Raw genomic sequence first — 20,390 nt, 5'->3', positions numbered from 1 at the left:
GGCTCGGGGGAGGACCCGAACACCAGATCCACAGGCGTCCGGAGCTCCCGTCCAAACATCAGAGCGGCAGGTGTGCACTGGCTGGACTCCTGCACCGCAGTCCGATACGACCAAAGGACCAGGGGCAGATGTCGGTCCCAATCTCGCTGGTGGCGGCTGGTGAGAATGGCGAGCTGGGTGGCCAGCGTGCGGTTGAAGCGCTCAACCAAGCCATCGCTTTGTGGGTGGAGCGGTGTGGTTCTCGTCTTCTCCACCCCCAGTCGCCGGCAGATCTCCCCGAAGACCTTCGATTCAAAGTTACGCCCCTGGTCACTGTGGAGCTCAGCCAGGACCCCAAAACGGGTGAACATCTCCTCCACCAGCTTCTCGGCCGTCGTCGTTGCGCTCTGGTCCAGCACCGCGTAGGCCTCTGGCCACTTCGTGAAATAGTCCATAGCCACCAACACATACCGGTTCCCTGACTCTGTGACGGGGAAAGGCCCTAGGACGTCCACTCCCACTCTTTCCATTGGGGTCCCCACCAGGTACTGCTGAAGGGGGGCAGTGGAGCGTTGAGTTGGGCCCTTCTGTGCCGTGCAGGTGTCACAGCAGTGCACATGGAGTTCCACATCCCGTCGACAGCCAGGCCAGTAGAACCGTCCCCTGAGGCGGCGGAGAGTTTTGGCATTCCCATAGTGTCCTGCCCCCACCGAGCCATGGACCAGCTCAAGCACCTGCGACCGCAGCGACCGAGGCACCAACAGCTGCAGGAGATCTCTGCCCTGACCGGGGGCCCGCCATCTCCGGTACAGGAGGCCGTCGTGGGTCTCCAGATTGTTGTGCTGGGAGTAGTAGGCCTTCACCTCGGGCTCCTGTCCCGACACCCCCGTCCAGGCGGGGCGTTGCGCCGCCTCCAGCCAGGCCCCCACCTGAACCAACGTCGCGTCGGCCTCCTGCTCCCGCTTCAGCTGCTGCGTTGTTAATGGGAGCCACCCCCCTCCGCCGGCTGTGGCCTGAGCAGTAGCCACCCCCAGCACCTCCTGGGCCCGCTCTTCCTGTCGCAGGCAGTAGCGGCACTCGACGGCTACGCAGGGCCGTCTGGAGAGGGCATCAGCGTTGCCATGCTGTCGACCTGGCTGATGCTGGATCTCGAAGTCATAGCCCTGAAGGACCTCCAGCCAGCGGGCCACCTGCCCTTCTGGGTGTTTGAAGTTCAGGAGCCAAGTCAGAGATGCATGGTCAGTGCGCAGGAGGAACCGGCAGCCGTGCAGATATGGCTGGAAGTGCCGCACCGCTAGCACTACGGCCAGCAGCTCCCGCCGGGTCACGCAGTAGTTCCTCTCGGCTCGCCCCAAGGCACGACTGAAGTACCCCACCACCCGTTCTCCAGCCTCGTCCTGCTGGGAAAGGACCGCCCCGACCCCTACATTGCTAGCATCAGTGTCCACAATGAAAGGTTGCCGGGCGTCGGGGTAGGCCAGGACTGGGGTTCTGGTGAGGGCCTCCTTCAGCTGTTCAAAAGCCGCAGCACAGGCATCCCCCCAGCCAAACAGCTGTCCCTTGTCAGTCAGGCGGTGGAGGGGGCTGGCCATTGTCGCGAACCCTTTGATGAACCGACGGTAGTAGGAGGCTAGGCCCAGGAAGCTCCGCAGTTCTTGGACGTTCGAGGGAGTCGGCCAGTCCCGGACCGCAGCCACTTTTGCGGGGTCAGTGGCGACACCTCGAGCGCTGATCACATGGCCCAAGAACGTGGTCTCTCTCGCCAATAGGCGGCATTTCGCGGGGTTGAGCCGCAGCCCAGCTCGTCGGATGGCACTCAAGACCTTGCTCAGGTGAGACAGTGCACTGTCGAAGTCGCCACCGTGCACCAACAGGTCATCCAGGTACACAACGCAGCGGCTACGAGGGATATCCACGAGAGCCCTCTCCATCAGCCTCTCAAACGTCGCTGGCGCATTGCAGAGCCCAAATGGCATGACCCTGAACTGCCACAGCCCCTGTCCAATGGTGAATGCAGTCTTAGGCCTTGCGTTGGGGGCTAGCTCCACCTGCCAGTAACCGCTGCGTAGGTCGAGGGAGCTGAACCAACTGGAGCCGGTAACGTAATCTAGGGCCTCGTCGATCCGCGGCAGTGGGTACGAGTCCTTCTTGGTGACTGCATTGAGACGGCGAAAGTCCACGCAGAACCTCGGGCTGCCATCCTTCTTCCCCACCAGAACCACGGGTGCCGCCCATGGGCTATTGGACGGCTCAATCACCCCAGCCGCAGCCATCTCACGGATCTTCTCTTCCGCTACCTGCCGTTTCGAGAGGGGCAGCCGGTGTGGGCGCAGACGGATGGGCTGAGCAGAGCCGGTGTCGATGGTGTGCTGGACCAGACTCGTCTGCCTGCAGTCTTTGTCACTGGCGGCAAAGATGTCCACATTCTCGTCCAGGAGGCACCTCAACCGCTGGTGCTGGTCGACGTTGAGGCCTACGCTGCTGCGCTGCCAAAGGTCATCAACAGCCTCGATGGTCTCGGTCGAAGGAGGTTTGTCAGGCTGAGAGGCTGAGGCTGAGGCGAGTGGAGATGACCCGGAGCCACCGGCATCCGAAATCTGCTGAGCGGCAGCTGCCCGACGCCTGTCTCGTCTGGACCCCGCTCCCTGCTTTTGGCCGCGCTGGAGAGCAAAAGTCTCTGCGCCAAGAGTGATAGCCAGCTTTGCGGTGTCGACGCAGGCCCCCCAGCGGCTCAGCAGATCCAGGCCAATGATGCACTGGTCTTGAATGTCGGCGAGCCAGAAGTCGTGCACCAGCTCCAGATTCTTCACTCGGATCCGCAACGGTTTCTTCCCCCGCATAACAGTTTTCTCCCCCGTCACTGTCATCAGCTGGGTGTCTGTGGGCAACCAACCCTTCACCAGTGGCCCGGATGTTTCAGGGAGCACGCCAGGTCGTATCAGGGAAATGGTAGACCCCGTGTCCACCAGGGCCTGGCATGGCTGGTCCTCAACACAGCAGCTCAGGTGGAGTCCCTTGAGGTGCCCAACTCGGCCCACCACTGTGCATCGTCCTTGGAGGGGGGCAGGAAGCTGGAGCGGTGGTCCCCTCGCTACACCGCTCCCTCCTCGTTTCCCTGAGGCTGCGTAGTTCCGGTCTTCGGGGCTGGTGCTGGGCAGTCACGCGCCACGTGGCCAGGCTCATCGCACCGGTAGCAGCGGTCGGTTGGTCGACGAGGACGCCTCCGGGGCACCGAGGGTTGCAGCTGGGACATCTCAGCGACCTCCCCCTCCCCGTCGCAGTCTGCAGCTCTGATTTGGGGGTAGTTTGGGGGGGGCACCTGCTGGTTAGGTCGCGAGGTGAGCACCGGCTCGGCCCTTTCAGCCTCAAGGAGCGCCTCACGGAGGGTCTGAGGCATGGCCAGGCGGACGTGTTGGTGTAGTCGCTCTGGGAAAAGTCCTCGCAGAAAAGCATGCAGGCTAAGCTCCTCACGGGCCGCTGCTGGAAACTCTGGGTAGCCACGACAAGCATACAGCAACATGTCTGCTGCAAAGGTGCCCAGGCTCTCCCCTGGTCGACGGCTCCGGTTGGTTAGCTGCTCTCTGCTCTGATCAGTGGAGTGCCGCTGCCCGAATCACCTCTCGAGTGCCGCGGTGAGGGCCTGGAGCTCATGCTGCTCTGCCGGGGCTAGGTCAAGGAGTATCTGCAGTGCATCTCCCTCTAATGCTAGTGCTAGGTGTGTAGCAGTCTCCTCTTCGCTCCAGCCACTATGTCTGGCGGCTAGCCACACTTGTGAGAGGTAGGGCTCTAACGGGGTTAGCCCGTTGTATTTCGGTACCTTAACTGGCGTGGTAGGCATAACTGCTCGCGGTTGGGGGCTCGGCGTGTGGGTCGACAGAGGTAGCCCATGAAGCATTGCCCTAGCATCTGTCGCGACGGGCCGCCGCCGCGGTGCGCTCGCACCATCGGGACCCGTCGGGGGACTTACATGGGCGCTCACATCCTCTCTCTTCCATCGCCAGTTTCCCAAGCGGGGAATGTTCTCCTCGACGGCTTGCTCCAGCCTCTGAATGTCTCTCTCCATTACGGCGAGGGTGAGCTATCCCACTTCTGACACCAATGTGGCGAGCTCAGACAAGGAGGAGACGGAGGTATCGTTTGGTCTTGCTTCCCATGAGCTAGCCAGGGAGCACAGCTGTTTATTTACATTTGCAGAAGAACACTGCCGCTAGCTAACTGCTCAGCGCGGCAACAACAACAACAACACAGGGCGCCCTCTGACCCCGGAAGGACACACTGTCGCAGCGAGAGGGCGTCACCTGTCACTATGGCAACATAAACAAAACATAACTGTACAAACAGAACCCCGAACAGCCCTGACCCACTACATACTTATTTCTTCACCCCCAAAGAAAGAACAAGTGGGAAAAACACACTCACACAAACACACAAACTGAAAACAACACCAACAGAAGTACAGCTTGAGAATAAAAATAATAATAACATGTCAAACACACCCTCCCGCCTCCCCCCTGCACAGCAAAAGCCCCCATCCCCAAACGATGGAGAGGGCAGTGCACGCTTCCACGCGGAGCAATCTGAACAAAAACGCTGCCGACTACGAAACGAACCGTGTCAAACTAAAGCTCCAACAGAGTCATTTCTCAATAGATTAAAAGGCACAAATAAAATAAAAATAACACAATTATATTTTACTATTAGACAGGTAAAACAAAACACGTGTTTGGCAGAGTAACAAACTTAACTTACCACAATGACATTTGGATTTGGATCATTCGCTTTTTCAAACAAAATAAACATTGTCCCACTATGTTTTTATCGCATGGTTATTGTCTTAATATATTCCTTGGCCTCTTCTGGCGAGACGAAGTCGCGCTGCATTCCTTGATAAGTGATCCGTAGCCTTGCCGGATAGAGGATCCCAAATCGGACTCCCTGGATGCCGCGAAGCTGGCGACGGACCTCATTAAAAGCCGCACGGGCCCGCGCTGTCGTAGCGGTGTGGTCGGGGAACACAGAAATGGTCATATTATTTATCTGTACCCTCTGCAGCTCCCTGGCCTTCTGGAGAATCCTAGCACAGTCCGCGTAATAGTGCAGCTTCACAACCATAGTGCGGGGACGTTCACCGGTGTTAGGTTTGGGGGCCAAAGTTCGGTGGGCTCTGTCTACAAGCGGCTCCTTCCCAAGCTGAAAAGCCTCCATCAACAGCACGGGCACATCTGTAGTAGACAGGATGTTCTCCTCTGGCACACCAACAATGCGTATGTTATTGCGGCGAGACCTGGACTCCAAATCCTCGCATTTATTCTCCAATTTGGCCAACTCCTTTGACATCGCATTCACTTTGGCTTGGAGGACAATATCATCCATGCAAGTAGAGAGAGACTGCTCCATCTCCATAACTGTGCTTCTGAGGCCAGCGAGTTCCTGCCGCATGGACGTTATGTCTGAGGAAAGGTCCGTCTTTAGTTGCTGTATGTCGGACCTGATAGACGTGAGATTCTCCGCAAACGCTGCCGTCAGTTCCTTTTTAAACAGTGCTGAAACTTCTTCACGAAGTTCAGAGAGGAGTTCAGCCTTCGTGAACTTCTCCCTATCGACGAGCAGTGTGTCGGGCAATCCAGGCAGTGGCGGGGATGCAGTGTTAGCAGCAGGCCGCAAGTTCGGCTGAGAGGTGTTTGCGCTCTTATTAACCTTACGCGACATTCTAAACGCAAAAAGCAAAAACAGTCTCGGAACTATACAAAACAGTTGATATATTTAAAAAAAACGTCAAAATGTGCCTGGAAATACTCGATAATAACTAGACTCTGTAGGAGCTGCGTTCGGTGCAACCTACGCCATGTTCACATAAACCGGAAGTCCCTTTGTTTGTTTTTTCATTTGAGTTCCCACCAGATGATATAAAAGACCATCAAGCCAGGGCAGTTGCTTGATTAGAAACACACAAAGTAAGCACAAAGGAAGTGTGTGCAGCCATCACGTGCTCTTCTTCATGCCTAAATATCCAAAAACAAGGACGACAATATGTCAAAACATGATGTGTAGAGTGCATGGCCTCGAGGTCAAAGGCTTTGAGAACATGATGAAGGATACATGTGTGATTGTCATGAGTCCATGTTGGGCCTGCACCATGTTGATATAAAGATGCCAAAAGCTTCTGACATGTCCCCATGTTTCCCAGAACAATGTAATAACAACTTGACGTCTGACTGACTGTTACAAGGTCTTTGAGTGCAGCAAGAATTCACACTGGTGAAAAGAAATACGTTTTTTCAATCTCTAGGGGTTCACAAGAAGGCTCGTTACATCTGTGGATATGTTTCAGTACGTGTACCTCTCTTTTCGTAAAGGCACGTGGGGTTTTACAACAAGCAGTATATTAAAAACAAACATGTCTACAAAATTCTATGGGAAATCCTAAACTGTCATACTATTAGCTCAAGTATTTCCTCTAACACTAACACTATATTGCTAACACTATCATGTTAGCAATAAATAAATATTCTGAGAAGGTCAAGTGGACTATTTAAGAGAATGATTTCACCCGAATTGGTAGTCATTACATTAGCCATCATCAACTGCTGACAGCTACTGGTTAACATGTTAGCAACTAGCAAGACAAGTCATGCCCTGTGAGCCAAACATTTACTGCATTATTTTTTAATTTAGTAATCAAAAAGGTCATGATGCTTAAGGTAAACTGAAAATTGATAAACATGTACCAAATAATATTTGTCTTTAGTTAGTGACTTTTGCAAGTAAATAAAAATCTCCTACAAAAAGTTACAAAAAGTTCATGATTCAGCCTGAGGAAGGTTGTTGTTGTTAACAAATTAGATAACTATAAAAATGACTGTAGGAGAGTATACATGTGTGTGTTGTGCATGAATTATTGTGCCACATGTGCACATGCACACAACTCTCACAACATAAATCCAGTTTTACTTAATGTTTGTCAAACCCAAATCAAGCTACATTCATTGATAAGTCTTCTTCACAAACTATGACTCAGTTTGACTTCTGATCATTTCATTTTCTATCTCCTAGTGGAGCCAGACTGCAGTACCTCATCTACACTGCATGCTACATTTTCTCTTGCTTGACAGCGAGAGATGAGGAAGAGAACGGCGGTGAAATCTTTAGTGGTTCATACATCAGCGTCACCACATGTATTTTCCACTGCATGCAGGAAAGTCAAGTGTGACTAGGTTTTGCAGTCTTACGTCTTCCATTGCCATGGTGTAAAATTTCTTCTTTTGGATCCAGAGAAAGAAAATATAGCAGCAGAGAGCAGCAGACTGTGGGTGGTGAGTGACCCAGTCGCAAACCAGAGGAACCAGATTGAGACCAACATTGTTGCAAATAACAAGAAACCTGAAATGCTCTGAATTCACCTTGAGAGACCAGGTTTGTAAAGTGTGTATATAGATTTAATAATATTTGTCCATGTTGTATGGATCAATTTGAGCATGGGGTTGAACAGGAACAAATAGTAACATTTCCACCATGTTGGATATAAATATCCCATACAAAACACCACAGGCTTGCAAAATTCATCAGTAAAATTACATCCTGTTCGTATACCAGCAGTTTCCATTTCCATTACCATCTATAAACATATAAACAAACTTGGAATTTTACCTATAATTGTTTGCCTTTGGAGAACTGTATTTGTGGCCTTCATGTAGTTTACAGGCAGTGATCTGTCAGGATATAAGTATTTGTGCCTGTGAAAATTGCTGTGATGAAATGGGCAAATAAGCACTTAGCTCTAAGAATTGTGTTTTGCTCAAAGGATTCAGTGCACAATCTCCACCCTAAGATCTAATCACTAAAATGTTTCTACATTGTAACTACATTAATAGGTCACTAGTGATACCATGCATCATGACCCTTATGGACTGGACAATTTGACAATATTGATTGTAAAATGTCAGATAAAGACATCGTTGGCCTTTTTCACATGTGACATACAGCTTGTCTGCTTCAGATGTGGGCTCACTAATGAAAATTCTCTTTTGGACTCAGCTGGACAATTGAATGTTGAGTTCTTTAGCAACCTTTGTTAAAGGTTTTGACTGTCAGGTTCTGATTTTTGTTAAAATTTTAAAATAAAAAGCTGTTTGAATCATTATTCCATCACTGTAAACTGAAACATGAAAATCTAAAATATTCCACACAGCTTTCTGTGAACCTATAACCTCATCTGAGGCGCCTACATGGAACAACACATCTTGGAGGTCCTGAGCTCCATCCCTGTGGTATAGCTGCTGCCACATGGATGTAACTCTAGAAGACTTAGTATTAATGACCAGTGTCCGTGGCCTTCTTGTAATCCACTTAACATCGTCACACAGGGTCGGCATGGCTACTGCTGCAGGGCTCTCATACCCTAGCTGGACACGGTGCTACATTCCATTTGAGTGATGTATTGCTGGAAGATGGAGAACCGGTTTTGCTACTTAAATTTATATTTGGTTCTACAAACTTGTTCAAAAGAGGACGCTGCTAGAAACCCAACAGAATAATACAGACTACTAAAAGAATGCTTCATTGTGACACTGTGACCAATTTGTAGCAAACACAAGATAGTTCCTGACCCAAAGAGCACTCTAACCTTAAAGATTACGTTTCCAAATCAGTGCAATTAAAACTGCTTTAACAGAGGCCAGTAAAAGACTTGGAGGAGGGCCACAGCAAAAGTTTAAGAAAATACAAGTGGACAGCTCTAACATAGACAGTGCCTTGGTCCCTTGACCCTTCTATCACACCACATGTGTAGCAGGAATTCTTCATCTGCAAGAACCCTCATGATGAACTTTTACCCCTTATTCTAATTTTCAAACATGCGCAGAGTTAATTTAACCTGCACAGCTCCATCATCAGTGTATACATACACTGCCCTGTGTTAATGAATGGCCGACTGCACAATGACTGAGACATGTTGTTATGATTTCCACACATTCTCACATTTTCATGCCAAAAGAGAATGAAGAGCATCCCCTGTTCACTTCTTACTCTCCACCCTCAGGTTCCTAAAGCACTGTGACTGAGAAATACGTCTAACAGTAGCATGCCCCAAAGACCCTTTGCCCACAGACATGAGGTAATGGTGAGGCTAATTAGGCTGAGGAGACAGTGTTGGCGGAAGCTCCTGGCCTGAAGTACCATTAGTCTAGAGTACAGTCTCCCAATGGTCAAGGGCATTTACTTTGGGATGAGGAAAACAGAGCAGCGTCCCAGGCTGGCTGCTATGGTAAAGCTGCGGTGATGGACTGAGTCACCACATGAAAGACTGGGCACAGGGACGATAGTGGAACGAAAGAGAAAAAGGAGACCCAGAGAGAAAGGCTCATTCAGGAAAAAGATGGAGACTCTCAGCGGGACTCCTCTTCCTTCTTACGCACACGGCATTCTTCTGATGCTCATGATGTACAGTTTGTTATGTTACAGAGGCAGGACGTATCTCATTGAGCCGGATTTAGGATATTGGCCTCAACACAGTCATTTTAAGGCAGTAAATCAAAATGATTGCAGCACATATCGTAAAGCGAGGCAGAAAAAGTTTGCTTTAACAGTTTCAGAATCGGGGACATTCAAGGAACCTCTGTGACACATCGCTGGGCTCAGGATGGGATGGGCTTTCTGACTTTTACAATGTTACTCCTCCTTGCGCTGGGCATAATCTGCTAAACAGTGGGTTCAGTTAATGCATGGATTTATGGACATGAAAATAAATACATCAAGTACATCAAAAGATTTGTGAGATATTACTGCAGTGCAACAGAGCAACATTAATCTTACGGATTTAAGGTAAAAGCAGAACTTTGCTTCCTATAAATCCTCAGATTCATTACAAGTTCTGTTTAAATGGGGAATAGAGAGGGAGCAAGTTCATGTGAGAGCTGGAGAAGGCACTGCTTGGCTTTTTACTCACATGGCAGCTCACTTCTCAAGGAATATCAAAGAAAGATGATTAAAGAGGAAGAAGAAGATTTGTTACCATAAATCAGTCAGGGACTACAGGCAGACTTTTATGACTTTTATATGAAGATTTATGAACTCAAATCATTCTTTGCTACTACTTACAGAACTGCACTCCCACTTACCTTTTTATTTCTTCATCATATACGTAGACCTGTATGTATATACATAGTATTGTTCAGTATTACATCATCGCTCTTCTAAAGTACCTTGGCATATGTGGCTGTTTCTCCTCCCTTTGTTATCGACTTTCATGGGAAACCTAATCTGTGAACACATGTTTCTGGCCTCCAGAGCTGGAAGTGAATAAAGCACAGCATCTGGGCAGATGTAACCCCTCATCACTCTGAAAATGGTGTGGGCTCCTTTAGGTTCATGCTAACTGCATCAAGGAACCAGGAAACAAAACAGTATGTCAGTCACTACCTCTTATGACACAGCATCAAGGAGCTCATCGTTTGTTACTGACAAATGTCTCGGGGGTGTGGGGAGCAACTTTCCTTTCTAGGGGAACTGTAGTGCTATCAAAACATAGCTTGTCAGCCTTAAGTCAGGCAGAGTCAAATAAACATTTGGAAAAACCTGCAGCAGATGAGATAGTAGGTGAATAAAGACATGAACTGGAGTATGCCGAGCAAAACCATGACGTGCAACAAGACCTTAGATAAAAGCTAGGTAGCAGGTAGGCTGCTTCAAGTCTCTAGCCTAGAGATGGTTGCTAAAATGATGTAGAGCACTGGAGCGCTTTTCATATTACTTTCTTAACACCTCCAGAATATCAAAAGCACAGTTAAGTATTTGTACCCTGGACAACTTGATAGCTTTTAGAGAGAAAAACTTTGCTTATTTGCCCATTCGTTCACTGAAACTGTGTTTAGCCTGGGGAGCATGGAGGGTTAGTGTCATATTACTGTATGTAAAAGCAGCCTTAGAGTAGATATGTTTCTCTGTTATCCTAATTAGGAAGAAGAAGTAAGTGGAAGACATTTAAAAGAAGCAATGTGTGGACTAACTACTTCCTCCCTTTGGCCTGAGTAAGTGCCATTACCTTCTCCTGACCTTCCCACTACCTCCTCCTCCTCCCTCACCTTGCTGTGTCCTTATCCGCCATGACCGTAACAGCCCCCTCCTCTCCTTCTCCTCTGTTCTTTTCTCAAAGTGAGCACTGTGGAAAAGAGGAAACATTAAGGCTAGTGGAACCTGATTTGGATCTGTGAGGGATTTCTTTGGAACATCATCAAGCGGAGGCCTGCTGAATCCTCCAGTGAATTGCTAGCTGAACTTCTCAAGAGCCCCCCTTTACCACCCCCACCGACTCCACCTTTTCACAACCTTGGTTCTCAAAGGTCCAGTCACATCTGAGTTAGTAATTTGGCACACATCTATAGCTGGACGCTGGGGTGTAAAAATAGATTACACTTGCCTGGAGTTTTCCTGAATGAAATATGAGTGGATTTTTTCCTGAGACTTATATTCTAGCAAACAAAGAATATAGCTGAAATTTAGCTAAATAAGTCCACTTGATTTTAAAGACATAAAGGGCAATCAGCTCATCCCAGAATTGAGAAGAAAGAAAAATCTGAAGCTACAAGAGTTGTAGCAATGTTGATAATAGAGTCAGACTAAGTGGCTAGCTATGTTGGAAATCAATGTCCCAGATGTTACAGTTATGTTAATCTATGATTGAATCTTACAAAGTAAAGTGCTAGTTTAAAAATGAGTAAGGGAGGCCTAGAGAGAGTGACTCAAATTAACAATAAACTCCTAATAGTCATAAAATCTGATCCAGCTATTAAGTTGAAGTCCTGGAAGAGTACTTGGAGTCAGTATTAGCAGCTTTGATCAAGCTTTTTTATGTAAGTAAAACTAAGGACTCCACCCTAATAAAACATAGTTGAATATTTTCTTCTACCTGACATCCAAGAGTGTCCAGTTTTGGAACTTCAAATGATAAAGATGCAATGTTGTTGAATGGACATTACAACACCAAATAACACAACTGTGTGTGCTCTGTAAGAAAAAGAAAAAAAAAAACTAGACTGGAGTGATCAAAACACTAGATTGAAAAAAGAGATTCTTCTAGTGAAAGAACAGAATAATGTTAAAGTCACAATAATTGTATATGAAATGTATTTTATATAAAAAAAAAACTACTAGCAGATATTAGAAAATATATTAATTTCTTTTAAATAAAATTACACTTATTGCCCTTTCTCAAAAGTGTACCTGACAGTGTTTCGCTTGGAATAACAGTCATGGAAGATTTTAGATGTACAAAAGTCTAGTAAGACAAGGCAAGTATGTTTTCCTTTCTCCTCTTTTCCCTGGTGCTGTGCTCTTTTACAGACAAACACATGTAAGTTGTCCACGAAGAAGAAATACATAAATCATTGGGTTTCTAATGGTCTAATGTCAGAAAACCACTAAAGAAGGAGTCCTGTTTGGCCGGTTTACTAATGTGCTGGCAGGACTGCTGGTGCTACGATGCTCCAAGCTCGCTCCACATTCCGGTTTGGACCAAGGCGCTCCAAGTTGTGGCCATGGATGTGTGACCCAGACTGAGACCCTGATCAATGTCAAAGTCTTAGATTCTGGAAAGAAGCCTGCAGCCACAACCCGATCACATCTGGTCAGACCTGGAGCTTCCAGACCACAGCTGAGGTCTAAATCCAACCTGATCCCAGGCAGAAGCTTATTTTTAGCTCGATGCAGTTCAGGTATGGCGACACAGCAGCCAGGCACTGTTTTATTCCTGATTTACTTCCCAACACCGTCCCTGGCAAATATTTTTTTAAAAAGATAGAAAACCTGCATATTTTTGTCAAAGCGCTTCCCTTTTCTCCTTTTACAGTCAGTATGTCTCTCAGGAGTGAGTCCAGCTGACTGGAATCCAGTGTGTCTCTGTCTCCACTTTCTTTAGTGCCAACTGCAGCTCGCTGAAGGCAACATCGAGGTTGTCGTTGACTATGACCATCTCAAAGAGATGGCTGTACTGAGTCTCCATTGTCTGGGCCGTGTTCACCATCTCCTGAAAGTCTTCCTCCTGGGAAAAGAGGGAAGAGACAAAATAGATGGAAGTTAAAAACACAAAACAGATAAAAGCAGAGACCCTGAAATGAGAATCCCATACAGTCTATCTGCTGCAAAAACAAAACACTTGCCATAGTAAACAAGATGGGGGATAAGTTCACATGCTGTAAACACAAATTGCACAACCTTGAACGCACAATAAACACAAAGCACCAGATATAAACTCCCAAAGACATGGCACCCACACATGAACCCTGGCACAGACCACGCACTAAAACTTCTCCATACAACTTGACCTCAAGGAATTTTCATTATTTCCTGCACCAAATACACATGGTCATCCAATTCACAAAGAAAAGAAAATATCTTAAAAATAAGCTAAGGACAAAACATAACCATCATTTTACAAAATACAGACATGTAAAACATACATCATTGCCAGTCTGGATTTTATATGCACGATGGGGAAATGACAGCTTGTGGACAGCACTGAGTCTGGGCTGTATGAACTTCCTGCACAGCTCACCAACTCTACTGGAGTTCACACTGAAGTAAAAGCTGACAAAAATGGACATGGTACAGATTTGGTTTTCAGTCTGCAATTTTTTATTTTTGAAGGCATATGCCTGGAAGCGATAATGATATGGTTCAGAGCTGTGGGTTCAGTACTGGATCTGACTTGATTTGATGTGAACATCAGATTTGACCTTGATGTTAACACCAGCGACTCTTGAATTCATGACCCCAAGCGAAAAATGAAAAATATGAAAAAATACACAAGGCCCAAGTCTTTTATATATATATAATTGTTATGCTGTGTTGTGGCTTTATTCAGAATTCACTGACCTGTTACTCGAAAATGTCTAAAACAACATGTTAGCAACAACACAGCTCTGAACATTAGCCTCAGACAGGGCAGAATTCAACTTTAGCGCCGGCTACAGCTACAGCTGTCGGACAGCGCATTGTCACCTTGAGGCATCAGGATCAGTCACTGTGTCTCACTTAAGATCCTTTTGTAAGTTCAGCTTCATTACTTGGGAAATGTGTGAATTTTGTAGGGGTATCAGAAATGATGTTAGCAACTTTTGGCCATTAGCTTGAGTATTTTGCAAATACAACTTGTTAGGACTCCGACCTCAAATCTAATACTACATTCTTTTACAAGACGACAATTCAAACCACACAGACACTAGACTCTTTGGTGTTTATGAAATATCTTCGATTTTCAGCATAAACGATGGATAAATGGAAACGATGGAGAATGATGCAGTAGCCTTACATCCCTCACATTCAATATATTTATCTTACAGGAGCTGCTTGGTCATCAAATCCATGCCATGAAGCTCCCAGTGCTCCCAGTGCACCAATTTCTGCTGATGTTAGTGCCGGAGGAGGTCTGGAACTTTATGCACTATGCATCTCAACACCCAGAAACCCTGCTCTGAAACTTTTTACAGAGTTGCTGTGGTTCCTAAAGGTTTCCACTTTGCAATAATACCACTTACAGTTGATTGGTGGAGGGAAGAAATTTACAAAAACTGTTATAGTAGCACCCTCTAATTCAGTGGTCTTGGTGGAACCACCTATTCTTTCACAAATCTTCGGAAAGGCAAATTACATGTCTATGTGCATGATTTTACAAACATGTGGAACTGAAAACACTTGGACTGAAAGATTTAGAGGTATAGCCCTATACTTCTGTCCTTGCAATGTAGTAAAAACGTTATGCCAGTGTGACCTGCTTTAAACCCATGTTCTTCATATTCATACGATGCTCCAACATCTTTATGAGAAACACCATCCAGGTACTCCTAGCGGTAACCAAGTAGTAGACCATTTGAAACACACCTAATAACTTTGCTCCAACTCAGGTAGATCAGGCACTTTCCTGTTATTTTTTTAATCTTTAAAGAAAACGAATTTATGAGCAGTTGGCAACGGCCTGTTTTTTGCTTGTTTATTTTGTTTGTTTTTTTGTTTGTTTTTACCCCACATTAAAAAACTCTTATTTTGGTTGCTAAGAGTAGACACAAGGACTGTTAAGAATCAACACTGCAACAAAAACTACGTTAAATGACTTTATTGTAAGGTTGAGGGCATGTGACAACTTTAAAAAGCAAACAAAACACTGTAGGTATCAGTATTAAAATCTTTGCTTCCTAACATGGAGTCTTCCACAGAGGTCTTTAAGGGCATGTAGAGTTTTCCAAGTCAATATGCAAATCAGCTATGCAGTGTAAAGAATAAAACCACGTGCTAACTGTGTGGAACAGCAAAATAACATATTTTTATCTGGCTGGGAGTAAATATGGCCTACCAGGGGCTCCTGTATTCATAGATAGAGGGTTCTGAAAGAGCTCAGGTATCTCTCTGCGGTAGTCACTTGGAGACGTTTTGGTTTCAGCTGTGTGGGTCCTGGCTGATTCTGCTCTCAGTGCAACAGCACGGCTAAAGTGGCTGCACTGATTTAGCTTTATGTTTTTACTGGGAACACTCAACCTTAGATTTCAGGACAGATATGGGTTTTATAGTGAACCCCTTTGCCAAACAGACAATTATAAATACACAGATGCACATTCATGCTCAAAACCTCTCTCACACACACAAACGCGCGCTTGCAGGATCAAGCTGAGTGTGCACATGTGATGTGTACACACGGGCTCGTAAAAGTTTCAAAATCCTAAATGGCTCAGTTTTTGGAGATGCTTCTTCCAGCCAGCAGTTCCTTCAGAATGTTTCTGGTGGTTTTCCGCTTCATAATGGATTAGCTGCGCAGCTAAATATAAACCCTCAGTCGCTGTGACATTCAGCAAAGCCTTGTCTGTTTTTTCTTCCAAGATGTCTACCATGTATCTACCTTACAAACACAAACCCACACACTATCTTACACTTTGTTGTCCTTGGTGAGGAAGATGTGATGGTTTTATCATCCCGCGTAGAAGATTTGTGGGCCTGTGGAGCAATGTGTTCCACAGTGCAGCTACGGTAATCTGTACTGAAGCATCCACAGGACTTTCACTGTTGAAGGGAGTCTTACAGATGACCACTGTGTCCAGTGCCAGAAATACAACCCCCTTGACCTGTCCTAAACAAACCTGGGAAACTGTGTGCAGGTTATATGCATTCCTGTCCCTGCCTCCAGGTAAAAAGAACATTAATCACAGCAGGAAGCTGTTTTAGGGACAGCAAGCTGGGTTTGAGAGATGGAAAGAAAATAGAGACCTTAACAAGAAAAGACTAGTTTGGGAAGAAAGGGGTGAAGAGATAAATAAAATGAGAGTGAACAGAAACTTCAGCGAGGTTATTGTCTGGCACTGAATTCCAGGTCGCTCCTCAAAGAGGAGATTGAACTGATGCCTCTTCTGGGGGACCAAACTTGAGAAAAAGCACACCCGGAACTCGTTTATTCCCATTAGGTGGCCTAATTTCCACAAGAAGTTATGTAGCATCTTGTGCCTGTTTAAGTACTTTGTAACAGCATAGATAAATTTCATTGCACAGCAACAAAATACTGAGTCACAGTTTAGGTGAACGCTCCCTCTGTTTTAATTGTAATTCTTGTATTTGTAACCTTTATACATTTGTTGCTTTTACCTTACAGGACTATAAATCTTTACGCATTTCAGTGGCATGAAGCAGCACGTGTCAGCCTCAGTATCCTCTTTTACAAGCAACCACGTTCTCTGCTGGACACCTGCTTTGTTGTTCCAATAAAACCCACCTGTCTTTGCGTTTTAGTGTCAGAAACCAAAGAGATTTCCTCAAATCACTTTGAAATGCCTGTGGTTCTTTCAGATTGGGTGGCAGTTTCTATGCTAACCACATTACAGCTGGGATTTTGCATTACATCAGATTGTTTTGCTTGTATTCACATCATGCTTCCAGCCAGCTCGACTGAAACAATGAGACGACTGTTCCTCAGCCTTTATCATTAAAGCAGACCTGTCTCTTGCAAAGAAAAATACAGCTGGCGGTGGATTGAAAATGTCTGGGACGACTTGCCCAACAACAGCTTCCCTTCATTTAATAGTAAATATGAGATGGGTTTGGTTCTGTCAGTGTACATGAACATTTACACAGAGACTTTGTTTGTTACCTGGTTGAAATACAGCCCGCTGTCACACAGCTTTATAGAAGTATATTTGTATTACATGAGAGAATAACAGAAGCTAATAAAGGGACGTTAAAACTGCAACAGACTGTTCACAACCAGATTGCTTCTGACTACTAAAGCTTATTGTTCTCAAGACCCAGCTGGGAAATAAGGAGCGGACTGAGACAGAATTATGTTTACCTGTGTGAATAATATAAGCTGATGCTGTGTCTGTATCAAGGTTTAACAAGCTGACCTTCAACCACAAATTCGCTGCATGTTCTAGGTGAAAGTGTATTGTACTCTAGCATTTTCCTCAACACTTATTACCCATAAATGCACTAAATTATGCCTCAATAAGTCGGATCCTATTGTATTTTGTGTTGATGTGACTTGAGTAACTATCAGTACGTCAGTTTTAGCTTTTTATTAGCTTTCAAATTATTTCTACATTCCTAAACAATGACCTCTTTGGCTCAGATGTCTGCTGGCTATACCAGAAGCCCTGAAATATTGCCAGTTGTCTCCAGAGGCTAAGTCATGAGACTGTATCACTGCAGATTGCATGTGTGTGACTGGTAGCTCATCATAGTGTCATTGCCAGAGACTGCTTATTTTCAGGTCATTTCAGATCAGGTCTGATTATTACCACGTCTTTCATTTTTCTGGGGTTGTGGTGGGGAAATTAATTCATGCCAGGTCATGATTTCTCCATGGTCCATTCTGGTTTAGTTCAAAAGTTGCCAACCTGTTTGCTGTGCAACATATGGGCAGATCCAGTTTCCTATCTTTTCCCGTTACTGACAGTAATACATACTGTGCATCTTTGAAGCTTCATTTTCTTTAAAGTGAACCTTCAAAGTTTACTTTGTGTACAATAAACCATTCATAGCCAGTCCATGGGATTTGTTGCAATGCTTGTTTTTCTGCACCGACAGTAAGTGAAAACCAAGTGTGCCGACACACTGATAGTGACTGTCACTTTAAGAGATACTGGACATGGATATCATTATAAAATTCTAAGAAATGAAATATTTCAATTGTGTGTCCATCTGCTTCCGCTTATCCTTTTCAGGGTCGCGGGGGGCGCTGGAGCCTATCCCAGCTGTCATAGGGCGAGAGGCGGGGTAGACCCTGGACAGGTTGCCAGTCTAACACACAGAGACAGACAACCATTTGCGCTCACATTCACACCTATGGGCAATTTTGGATTAATCAATTAACCTATCCCCACAAACTGCATGTCTTTGGACCGTGGGAGGAAGCCGGAGTACCCGGAGGGAACCCACGCAAACACGGGGAGAACATGCAAACCTCACACAGAAAGACCCCGGCCTGATGGTGGAACTGAACTGAGGACCTTCTTGCTGTGCAGCAACAGTGCTAACCACCGTGCCACCGTGCTGCCCTGCTTTATATATAGTCTAAGAAAAAAACAAAACAAAAGTTTGATGCTACAGCTGCATAAAGTGTCATACTTCTGCAAGCTCTGGTTCAAACTCCCAGTGTTGCCATCAGTCAGTCTCCATCTCTTTGCTGACCCTTTCTCTGCTCTCCTTGCTCCTTATGTTTCTCACCTCCTGTATCCCATCAGGCTGACCTGGACGTGTTACCCGTGGTGAGTGAGACACGCGAGCAAGAAAACCCCAGGCCGATGCTGCTGGGAAAACCATCATCCACATTCACACCTCCACCCCCCAACCCGTCAACTTCACAGCAGCACCGAACACCAGCTAATTTATTACATGTGTCTTTCTACTGGGCAGGGATAAAGGCATATAAAGAATGACCTCATCTCCCTCTCTCTCTTCCTCTCTCTCTCACACACACTCACAAGAAGCACACAGACTGCATTCTTCTTATTTTTTTAAATTATGTTATTGCAAATCCATTTGTTTTATATAGTATAACATCATCTCATTTCAAGCTGGCTCTCACTATGTACAAATGCCAACATATTCTGTCATCTTCAGATTCAGTGTTCACACTTTTTTGGCCACAGAAACTACATTTAACCTCCACTGCATTCATGTTTGTATCCCTCTTTTCAAATTTAATTATATTCATCTAATCTGAATACCGATTAGAAACAATCCAGTATGAGATAATCAGCTTGAGTACCCGATGACTGTGGTTTCCTGCAATCGTCTAAATTAAAGCTGAAGCTATTCTGCTCATTTCCAGTTGCACATTTTTATTCTCGACTCTACCTGAGTAGCTTTGTACAATTCACGGTTCAGTTAGGAGCGATCATTTAAAACTAAAGATGATTTATTGAGATACAGAATCAAGTTGAGCAATTTAGTGATTAGGCTCTGATAACCAATCATGACTGCACAGTGAAAATGAACACAGAGGTTTGGATGTGTGTGTGACACCACAGCAGCAAAGACTACTGTGCTGCAGATAAAGCACCATGTGGTGACAAAATCTCAAAACCAAAAAGGCAGAATTACAGAAGAGCACTGAGATTTAAATGACACAGAATGGAGGCTGGTCGGCTTGGAGAAGGAGGACAAGAAAAGGATTTGAAAGTGTGCAAAGGTGTAAGTGATTTAAAGATGACAGACTAGTAGCAAAGATCCAGAAAAACATGCAGATGACTGATGAGAAATCTTCCATACTGAATTTACACATAAGCTTTATTTCTAACTTTCTTCTGGTTGGCTGGTCCTCACAAAGTTTGAACATTATATGCGTTCTTGGTTTCCCAGCTACCATATGGTACACTCTGGGCAGGTCTTTTTTGTTTGTTTGTTTTCCAGCTTTTTAAAAAAATCCATTTTATGTACTGTGCATTTTCATAGTAATTTTACAAAAACAAGCAATATTTCCACAGCCTCCATCCCACGTACACTGTACTTTTAGAGGTGCAAGAAAAAGAAAAGAATAATTTTGATTTTAAATATTGAATCTACTTACACTATACAGTTGTTACCTACTCATTCTAGTTTACCTACCCTTATGTATTTGTAGGTAAATATAATTATGATACCATTTCAAATGAAATACAATACAGCTGTTTATACAGCACCAACTCAGAATCAAATCAAAATAACAGTCGCCTCAACGTGCTTTATATTGTAAGGTAAAGAGCCTACAATAACACCAAAGACTGTGAAAAGAGGTGAGTGAAGAAGAAACACTCCCCTTGCCCCTTGCATCATAAACTCATTGCAGGGAGGGTTCAGGGTCACCTGATCCAGCCGTAACTATAAGCTTTATCAAAAAGGAACGTTTTAAGCCTAACCCTAGGAGTAGCGAGGGTGTGTGTCTCCCAAATCCAAATTGGGAG

This window comes from Perissodus microlepis, chromosome 9, assembly GCF_051167445.1.
Source record: "Perissodus microlepis isolate ML-2025 ecotype Zambia chromosome 9, ASM5116744v1, whole genome shotgun sequence".
NCBI classification, from domain to species: Eukaryota; Metazoa; Chordata; class Actinopteri; order Cichliformes; family Cichlidae; genus Perissodus; species Perissodus microlepis.
This window is presented reverse-complemented; position numbering follows the sequence as displayed.